The sequence below is a fragment of the Triticum aestivum genome, chromosome 2B, assembly GCF_018294505.1.
Source record: "Triticum aestivum cultivar Chinese Spring chromosome 2B, IWGSC CS RefSeq v2.1, whole genome shotgun sequence".
Lineage (NCBI taxonomy): Eukaryota > Viridiplantae > Streptophyta > Magnoliopsida > Poales > Poaceae > Triticum > Triticum aestivum.
In genome coordinates, this window is record NC_057798.1 from 77,136,716 (window position 1) to 77,147,505 (window position 10,790).

General features: G+C 45.5%; 1 non-coding gene across 1 annotated transcript; it reads right to left on the reverse strand.

The window, feature by feature from the left end:
• Nucleotides 1–8,347: 8,347 nt before the first annotated feature.
• On the reverse strand, nucleotides 8,348–8,420 carry TRNAA-AGC (transfer RNA alanine (anticodon AGC)). Its single transcript has one exon. It is a non-coding gene; the product is annotated as a tRNA-Ala (tRNA).
• Nucleotides 8,421–10,790: the final 2,370 nt, after the last annotated feature.

Here is a 10,790-nt window from a genome sequence, read left to right on the forward strand (position 1 = left end):
GCTTCTAGGGGCTCCATGCAGGTGCCAGGGAGCAGCTCTGCCGCCGGTTCACTGCACCCGCGGGCAGGGACCAACGGTGTGGTGTTCGGGCCGCCAACCAAGGAGGTTGTGGCGGTGGAGGCCATGCGGCAGCAACTCCGGGGCCATGAGGGCCGGATCCAGGCTTTCGCCCAGAGCAAACTGGAGGGGGTGTGGGAGCTCGAGCGCATCGTTGCGGTGAGTCCATATTTTCTCTTGCTTTCAACGTGGCAGGTTTTAATGGCGGTGTAACCCCCGAGATGCGGGTCAACTACGAAGATGACGACATGAGCCTTAATGGTGCAAGTTTTATAAAACTAAAATGATATGAAAAGGAATTGGAAAACAGAAAAGAAAACAAAAGACAAAAGAAAATACAAAAACAAAAGGAAACAAGAGAGAGCCCCCCCCCCCCCGGGCCACTTGGCCCATCTAGACAAAAGGGGCCAGCCCACACCCTCGTCCCCTTCCTCTGCTACAGGGAGGCAGGGGGTCGTGGCGCTCATCCCCCCGGCCATGGCCACCCGAGCCCTGCGTGGCAGCCATCCATGGCGTCCTCCTCGACACAAATTGACCCCTCTCCCTCCTGCTAACCCTAGCTCCTATTCCCTTTCTCCTTCGCTTTTCTACATCTGAAGCGACGCCCGAGCCCGACCGTCGCCTTGCCGATGTTGATGCCATGGCCCGAGACCACTCCATGCCTCCGGGAGATGTTCTAGAGGACCGCAAGGACGCTTCACGCTTCGTCACCAAGGGGTTCGTCGTCAAGTGGCTACATCGTGTCGCCATCGTCCTCTTCCCTCGACTCTGGCCGCGGGTCACCGCCATTGATTCACATATCGCCGCCCCTCCGGACCTCCCCACGCCAACCAAGTCACCAACAACCTCCGTTGTGAGTTGCCGCCTGGACTCGCACCATCCCAAAATTGAAAGACAGACAGACCAAAAAAAGATGATTGGTATTTTTGAGGATGTGCCCGTTGTTGTTGCAAATGTTACTATCTTGACTGACTTTGTTATACTTGAGATGCCCGAGGACGATAATATGTCGATTATTCTTGGTAGACCCTTTCTTAATACTGCAGGGGCTGTTATCGATTGCAATAAAAGCAAAGTCACTTTTCATATCAATGGTAATGAGCACACGGTGCACTTTCCGAAGAAACAATTCCGAGTGAATGGTATTAATGTTATTGAAAATTCTCCGGCTCTCACTATTGGAAGTTTTCAAATTCCCTTACCTACTGCCAAAAAGAAATACGAAGAGGGCCCCTGTGTCTTAACTTTGGCCCGGACCCCTGAAATCTCAGTATCGGCCCTGTAATTTGTCCTGGGTCCCTACGGGGCAGGCGAGTTGCTGGAATGGAGTGCAACGTATACACCAACCACACATCATCAAAGTAGCTGACATATTGAACGTGACTGTCATGGGCTGGGATGTTGGCAAGCTGGGGCAAGTGTTTACGGAAAAGCGACGCATGTTTTGAGATACGAAGCAAATTGTTATTGATGGGCGAGGAAAAAAGGATTAGGGCATCTCCAATGCTGACGCGCGAATTTCTCTCCGACAACCGACCATGGATAGGGGGCCAGTCCGCGGACACGAATGCGGGAGGCATCCATCCAACACTGTCGGCATACATTTTGAACACAGTTCAATTAAACCAGATGAAATTCCTGTAAAAACTTTGGATTTCACTAAAGTTCGGATATAATTACATAGAACAGACGATATTTTGACCGTTTAACTAAAAACTATTAAAAAAATCTAAACCCGCCACCATGGAGGCAGATGGGCCCAGAGAGCGAGGGCAGCGGTGCCAATGATCCACCTGAAGAGGAACTTCCACCGGCTCCGCCTGCCGTCACAGAGAACTAGGACGTCGGCATCGCCGCTGGGCTCAGGGACAGTGACGGTGGGGGGAGGGTGACGGTGCTTGGTGATGGGGAGTATGGCTTTGTGCTTCGCCGGTGCATGATTTAAATAGTTGCGGCCAGGCCAAGTGAAGGGACGATCATCCCGATTCAATGTTGCACAACGGCCGGAGTTGATTTCTCTGGACGCGGCGTCCGCATTGTAATAGCGAAGCCCAAGAGGTCACGTCCGTCAATGCCGTCGTCCTGTCTGGTCAAATCGCGGGCATCAATGCCGACCGCTGCATGCTCTAGGCCGGACCCGTGCAGGTCTTGGTTTGGCCATGCTGATCATTGCATCAGGTGTGCCTGCTCGCGTCCTTGTACGCGTTCAATCAGGTTCCTGTAAAATGCGTGTTCATCTCCGGTTGCGAGATCTTGTGATGACCGGCCACCTCATCTGGTGCAGCGGACACTCCGACCTCGTGGGTGTTTGGGCTGATCATCCGAGCGTACGCGATCCGCTTCATCCATGTTGTGCGACTGACCTGACCAATTGCTTGCGCGCGTCTCCACGGGACCCGTGAAGATCATCCCAGAGTACAGCTGATAACCCACAAGTATAGGGGATCGCAATAGTTTTCGATGGTAGAGTATTCAACCCATATTTATTGATTTGACACAAGGGGAGCCAAATAATATTCGCAAGTATTAGCAATTGAGTTGTCAATTCAACCACACCTGTAAGACTTAATATCTGCAGCAAGGTCATCAGTAGCACAGTAGTATGATAGTTTGATAGTACCAGTAACAATAGGAGAAACAATAGTAGTTTTGTAGTAATTGTAACAACAGCAACAACGAAAGTAACTTAGCACAGATCAATAAGGAAAAGTTGTAGGCATTGGATCAGTGCTGGATAATTATGTTGGATGATGTTCATCATGTAACAGTTATAACCTAGAGCGACACAAAACTAACTCCAATTCATCAATGTAATGTAGGCATATATTCCGTATATAGTCATACGTGCTTGCGATAGGAACTTGCATGACATCTTTTGTCCTACCCTCCCGTGGCAGCGGGGTCCTATTGGAAACTAAGGGATATTAAGGCCTCCTTTTAATAGAGAATCGGAACAAAGCATTGGCACATAATGAATACATGAACTCCTCAAACTACGATAATCACCGGAAAGAATCCAAATTATTGTCACCTTGGGGTACGCGGATCATAACACGTAATATGTGCATATAACTTGTAAGATCAGATCAAGAACACACATATATTCATGAAAACATAATAGTTTCAGATATGAAATCATGACACTCGGACCCTAGTGACAAGCATTAAGCACATCAAATTCATAGCAACATCAATCTCAGAACATAGTGGATACTAGGGATCAAGCCCTAAAAAAACTAACTCGATTACATAATAAATCTCATCCAGCCCATCACCATCCAGCAAGCATACAAAGGAATCACTCACTCCCGGTGGTGAGCATCATGAAATTGGCGATGGAGAAGGGTTGGTGATGATGATGGCGACAAAACCCCTCTCCGGATCCCAAAACAGACTCCAGATCTGGCCTCCCGATAAAGAACAAGAGGTGGCGGCGGCTCCGTATCATGAAACGTGATGAAATTTCTTCTCTTTTTTCTCTCTCCAAAAATAGGAATTTATATTGCTGAGACTAGGGCGGCGGAGCCTCATGGGCCCCACAAGGTACCAGGCCGTGCCCATCCCCTAGGCGCGCCCTGGTGCCTTGTGCGTAGCAGGTGCCCCCCTCCCTCCGGTGGGTCTTGGCTCAAATATTTTTATTTATTCCATAAAAAATCTCCAAAAAGTTTCGTTCGATTCAGAGAACTTTGATTTCTTCACAAAAACAACACATGGTAGTTCCGCTGAAAACAACGTCAATCCGGGTTAGTTTCATTCAAATCATGCATATTAGAGTCCAAAACAAGAGCAAAAGTGTTTGGAAAAGTAGATACGATGGATACGTTTCAACTCCCCCAAGCTTACTCATTGCTTGTCCTCAAGCAATTCAGTTGATAAACTGAAAGTGAAAAAGAAAACTTTTACAAACTCTATTTGATCTTGTTTTTATATATATGCCTAACCAATGTTTAGTTTTCAGCAAAGATTGTGAACTTACCGTATTGACAATAACACTTAGGTCTCACATTTACTCATATCAATGACATATCCAACTAGCGAGTAACAATAAGATATCTCAAATGACAACACTTTCTCAAAAATCATGATATAATATGACATAATGTATCTCGCTAGCCCTTTCCGAGACCGCAAAACATAAATGTAGAGCACCTCTGAAGTTCGAGCAATGACTAGACATTGTAATTCATAGTAAAAGAGATCCAATCATGCTCACACTCAACATAAACTAGACACAACACATAAGAATGACAATAGTGCTCTCCAGCTGGTGCTTTAATGAGAAGATGATGACTCAATAATAAAAGTAAATAGATAGGCCCTTCATAGAGGGAAGCAGAGATTTGCAGAGGTGTCAGAGTTCGAAGCTTAAATCAGAGATGAATATAATTTTGAGAGGTATGCTTTCATTGTCAACGTCGCGACTGAGAGTTTTCAATATCTTCCTGCTAAACACATTATAGGCGGTTCCCAAGCGGAAAGGTAAAGTTTTACCCCCCCCCCCCTCCACCAACAATGACAAGCCATGGCAAGCCCAATTCACGGGTGCCATCCAAACTTTCAACTTTCCAGAGGGAGTTTTGTTTCATTATTGTATTTTTATTTTGATCATAGGATTGGGCATCCCAATTAACAGCCACTTTCTCGTGAATGACAAGCGAATAAACACTCATCGTGAGAATAACCCGCTTACCATAGAAGATACTGACATGGTCGACGATAAGGCAAAACGGTACTTCAGAATCCTATGGTTGGTTTTAGAAATCGTTTGTATTAAACAACCAAGTTTTACAAGTTATTGCCAAGTTAAACAATTAAAATATACACAAATGGCAAAGCATCGTCATAAAAAAACTAGGTGCCACATCAAAGTCCTTCAAATGACACATGCCAAGACTAATCAAGCAGGGTAATCCTCTATCACCGATGTTGTTCATATTCGTCATGGAGTGCCTCTTTGTGCTCATATCTATTGCCGTCGATGCGTGTATGTTACCCTATGAGTAACCACCACATGTCTGTTTACACCTCCCTACACGTCAATGATGTTGTGATCTTCATCGACTCGACATCCAACGAGGCCTCCTCCCTGAAACTGTTGTTAGAAATATTGGAAAGGCTATGGGCTTGTATTTGTCATGGAGTATTTATTTTACCCAATTTGATGTGAGTACTAGAACCTGTCGGTGATCACATTTTATTTTGATTTTTTCGCTGGACAAACAGACACTGCCGTTTTCATTAAGATAGGAGAAAAACCAATGTGTGTAGGATTATAAACATAGCGGTGATAAAACTAAAGAAAGGATCTACGTTACAGTGGGCCAAGCCAACTTCCGGTGTTTTATGACCTTCACTAGGTAAGTGACGCCCAACACGAAGAGGGAGGCATTCTAAAAAATCTGACGGTTTTGCTCTTTCCAGGCATTCCAGAGGATGTAAATCAGAATTTTGCTTGGGCACGCCCCTAGCAGACTCCAAGCGAAAGAAACATGATTTTCAAGATGCCTCTGACAAGATTTCGCGACGAAGTGAAGAGATGGAAATTGGGCCACATGTCACTATATGGGTGCTTGATCTTGGTCAAGCACGACCTTTTTGTAATTGGGGTGGGTGGGATTTTTGGTTGTTGGAGTACATGCCTCCTTTGCAAATTATAAGCAATTACTCCTATAAAGGATGGCGGAGTACCCTCCTCCCATGCTATTCGAGGGTGCCAGCAGCCCTGGCATGGTTTGATCGATTCGCTCTGTTGTCTTCTGCTTGTCTGGTGGCTTTCCCCCGTTCGATCTTGTCAACATGTTTCTCACCTCCCCACCGGCTTCGGCATTGATGACATGTGGACCACGGACGCGTGGGGCCCCCTTGGTGTAGTGTCTTTTGCTTCGCCCCTACGTGTGTGTTTCCTATGCTGGTACGACACCCCACGCACCTTCTATGCAATCTACTCACATTATGTGCGACAAACGGACGTGACCTAGCTTGGTCGCATGCCGCTCCGTACTCCCGTTTGACCAGACCCGACTCTTTGGATTCATCGCGCCTTCCCGATAGTCGAGCCAGGCCTCACTCTTGTTAGTCGTGACATACCGTATGACCTCATCAAAGATCTATGGCATTTGTCGATCTTGCGCCCTAGCCTGAGAAACATTCCACCTGGCCGCGGTTGGACGGCACATTGGTTTCAAACACACGCTCTTGGCCCTCAACAAAGCTATTTCCAGCTTCGCGGACACAAGATGGAAGAGCTGGGCAATGGGCTCGCCCCCCCGTGTTAGAACCAGACCTCACCTCATCGGTACTCTCATTTGTTGATCCTGCTATTTCTTGCACTTAAAGTAAACGATGATGATTCTATTTGTTTTTCAAGAGTTCAATGAATCCTCCAAGAACATGTTATGCAATCCAAAATGGAGCGCTCAATTTGCAACCAATGTGAACATGATGGACGGTAGTCAAAGATCCCACACGCCATGTTGTGCCATTTCTAACATTCGTAACTCTTTTAAGGGATGACACCAGCAATGATCTCATCAGATGGATTTAGCACACTCGAGTGGGATTCGACAAACTTCCAATTCTATTTGCGCCTAGACGAGGGGCTCAGTTGTTGGGCATACCGTGGCATGTGGGCATATCAACAAGTCAAGAATACACATATAAAGCGACGAGGCTCCCAGATATCATAAGAAGGCGTGACATTATTTGGTTGTTATGTAAGGTCGGTACTCAGGCCGATAACCCATCATTCATTTCAGTCCCATGGTAGAAACGGAATACATTTTAACCCGCATCATGGCCTCATGGCAGAAACAGAACAAAGCATCATGGGCTCATGGCAGAAACAAAACAAAGCATCATGGCCTCATGGCAGAAACAGAAAGCAAGTAGAAGAGTAACTTGCCAGATGGAGAAAAGCTGAAAGTAATCTTTACACTGCATGTACTTATATATTCATTGTGTCATCGAGATTTATTTTATCACTTTTAACCATGAGTGGCAAGCTCCTAATACCCATGATTTAAGTTTGAAATTGCGCATGGTTTTCTGTTTCTTAAGAGCCTGTCAGGAGGTGTTCAAGAGCTCAACACCATTTTAACAGTAGCAAACAGAAGAAAGTACAAGATTGCGAGTACCCCATGCTATAAATATAAAGTGGATATGTTCAATAAAAGAGTGAATTCTGAATTGTGAGTGCGTAATTTGATGTTTGGTGCTCAGGGTTTAACAAGGTGAACAGTATATTCATGCAAGTACGATATTTAACGACACAAACATAACTTTCCTCTTATTAAGATGGTACTTTAGATTTCTCGCAAAAAAGATGATATTTTGGATACCGCATACATAAAGTGAGTCCTTGTTCACATCAATGGACCCATACTTGAGCTTTACTCAAGGATTGGTCATTATTGTTAGAAGATAAGAGAAAATTTGACAGTGAGTAATACGCATAAGATGACCATATAACACATCAGCGTTTTGAAATCCCTGGCATACAGATTAACACATAGAACACACAAGTCAGGTCCCCTAATAAAGGTTGTGCATGTGGCTAGAGGTAAAATGTTTCAGCCACCTTAGAAACTCTTGAATAGAAGCACATAACGCAAACTTCTTAAAGGTGTGTATTCTCTGTTGAGCATCTCTTAATAAAAATAGAGACTTGTAATGAGCATCAACAAGCCCAAGCCAATTGGTACAACTATCATGTGATGTCTATAGTCAGTAGTGTAAGATCATCATGCATGGGTCCTTTTTTTCTTCCTTTTCTAGTTTTCCTTTGTCGTCGAGAGAGAATGTTTGTTCCCGGGGTTGAAGGAAAGTTGGCCATCATCACATCACACGCTATTCCTTTCTTCTTCAGTTCACTTTGCTTCTGCAAAACATACCTGACTGCTGCGTCCGTTTTGATGCTCTCAGACTCCAAAGTGCTTGCAAAACAAATTGATCCACGGCTGAATGCGTCGCACTCGCACAATGACACGAAAGCACACGCAAGGGAAAATGAATGGGCACACGACACGAATGAAAATGAATCGAACAACACACGAATGAAAATGAATCGGACATGAGCAAGCTCGGTGAACGCGCCCAGCCACTTCGTCTCCGCTGGTCCCGGTCAACGCGCCCAGCCAACAGGTTGTCCACACGGGCCCGCCTGGCTCATCAGCCCATTGCCGTCAGAGGCCTCAGAGCTCATAACCAGACCATTTTTGGTCAGACAGCAGATGCCTGCGGACGGGAGAAAAAAAATCATCCTACTTTGACGTGGGAAAAAAAAGGGTTGATTTGGAGAAGTGGGGTATCGATCCCCATACCTCTCGCATGCTAAGCGAGCGCTCTACCATCTGAGCTACATCCCCTTCTTGTAGATGGTTTTCTCTTCTTCTTTTGTAGAGTATCATGGAACGTTGTTGAGTTCCCCCCTATTCCATGGTCGACGATAAGGTAAAATGGTACTCGGAATCCTATGCCTGGTTTCAAAAATCGTTTGTATTCTTTAGAACGACCAACTTTTACCAAGTTAAAGAATTTTAAATAGACACAAATAGCAAAGCCCCGTCATAAAAAAACTAGATGTCACATCAAAGTCCTTCAGAGGTACCGCGCACCTAGCCGACATCACGAAATACTATGGGAGCGAGCAGGCGAGTTACCGGAGCTGGTAGCTAATGCATGGGCAGAGGCTGGCCGGAAGAACGACCTGGGAGCAATACGCATGGGCCTGGACAAGGTCATGAATGTCCTCCAAGGATGGAGTAAAAGGAGGTTTGGCAACGTTCTCAAAGAACTAGAAAGAACAAGAGCTGAGTTGGAAAGGTTACACAAAGAAGGTGCAGATCAACGAGAGGTGCGGCGTGTCACAGATTACATGAACGAGTTGCTCTATCGGAAAGAGATGCTATGGTTGCAAAGATCCCGTATAAGCTGGCTCAAAGAAGGGGACCGCAACACAAATTTTTTCCACCAAAGAGCTGTGTGGCGTGCACGAAAAAACAGGATAAAAAGGCTAAAAGATGCTGAAGGAATTTGGAAGGATACACCCTCGGACATGGAGCAAATGGCGACATCCTTCTTTAAGGAGCTATTCACCCGTGACCCCAATGTGAATGTTGATAATTTGGTACCCCTTTTTCAACAATTGGTGACGGCTGACATGAATGACATGTTATGCAAGGACTTCACAGAGGAGGAAATTGGTGATGCCTTATTTCAAATCGGACCTCTAAAGGCACCGGGGGTTGATGGATTCCCAGCTCGTTTCTTTCAACGAAATTGGGCTACTTTACAAGCTGAGGTAACTAATGCAGTTAAATTATTCTTTGCGACAGGGAGGATGCCCGAGGGCGTAAATGACACGGCCATTGTGCTTATACCCAAAGTTGAGCAACCAGAATGCCTCAAGGACTTCAGACCTATAAGTCTTTGCACTGTGCTCTACAAGGTAGTGGCAAAGTGTCTGGTAAATAGACTTAGACCAATCCTGGGTGATCTGATATCTGAGAACCAAAGTGCATTTGTGCTTAGAAGTTTAATTACTGATAATGCTTTGATTGCCTTTGAGTGTCTGCACTTCATCGAGCATAATACAAATGAGGATAAGAATTTCTGTGCATATAAGCTGGACCTATCTAAGGCTTATGACAGGGTGGACTGGGAGTTTTTAAGGAGAACGATGCAAAGAATGGGCTTCGCTCACCGGTGGGTCGGATGGATTATGGCATGTGTGACCACAGTGAGGTATACCGTAAAATTTAATGGAGCTCTTATGGATTCGTTCTCGCCTTCCCGTGGACTCCGGCAAGGATGCCCTCTGTCCCCCTTCCTTTTCCTCTTTGTCGCCGACGGCCTCTCGGCTCTACTACAACGTGAGGTGCAGAATGAAAATATTGAAGCAGTTAAAATATGCAGAAGAGCGCCTGGCATTTCACACTTGCTCTTTGCGGATGATAGTCTTTTGTTCTTCAAAGCTAATGCTGAGCAGGCCATCTGGATCCGAGATGTACTGGATACATTTGCTACTAGTACAGGACAACTTATTAACCTAGAAAAATGCTCAATATTTTTTGGAGATTCTTGTGACCAAGAAACTAGAGAGGAAGTAAAGCATACCTTGCAGGTAACAAATGAGGTGTTTGAGCCCAAGTACCTGGGACTGCCAACTCCTGAGGGAAGAATGACTAAGGATAAGTTTCAAAATCTACAATCAAGGACAACAAAGAGGTTAATGCAAGGGGGTGATAATGACCTATCTTCAGCTGGAAGGGAGGTAAAGATAAAATCAGTGGCTCAAGCCTTGCCGGTATATGTCATGGGAGTTTTTAAGCTACCACATGGTCTATGTGATGACGTAGAGAAATTGATCCGAAATTATTGGTGGGGTGCAAAGGATGGCAAAAGGAAAACTCATTGGATGGCGTGGGATAGACTAACACGACCGAAAGACCAAGGGGGCATGGGCTTTAAAGATATGCGTTTGTTCAACCAAGCACTCCTGGTGCGACAAGCTTGGCGCCTCCTCCAGTACCCTGATTCCCTTTGTGCACGTGTACTAAAAGCAAAATATTACCCTAATGGAAATTTGATTGATATTGTCTTTACAGGAAACGCATCATCGACCTGGCATGCCATTGAGTATGGGTTGCAACTGCTGAAACAGGGAATCATTTGGCGTGTAGGCAACGGAGCAAGTATCCGAGTGTGGCGAGACCCTTGGATACCAAGACCATGGA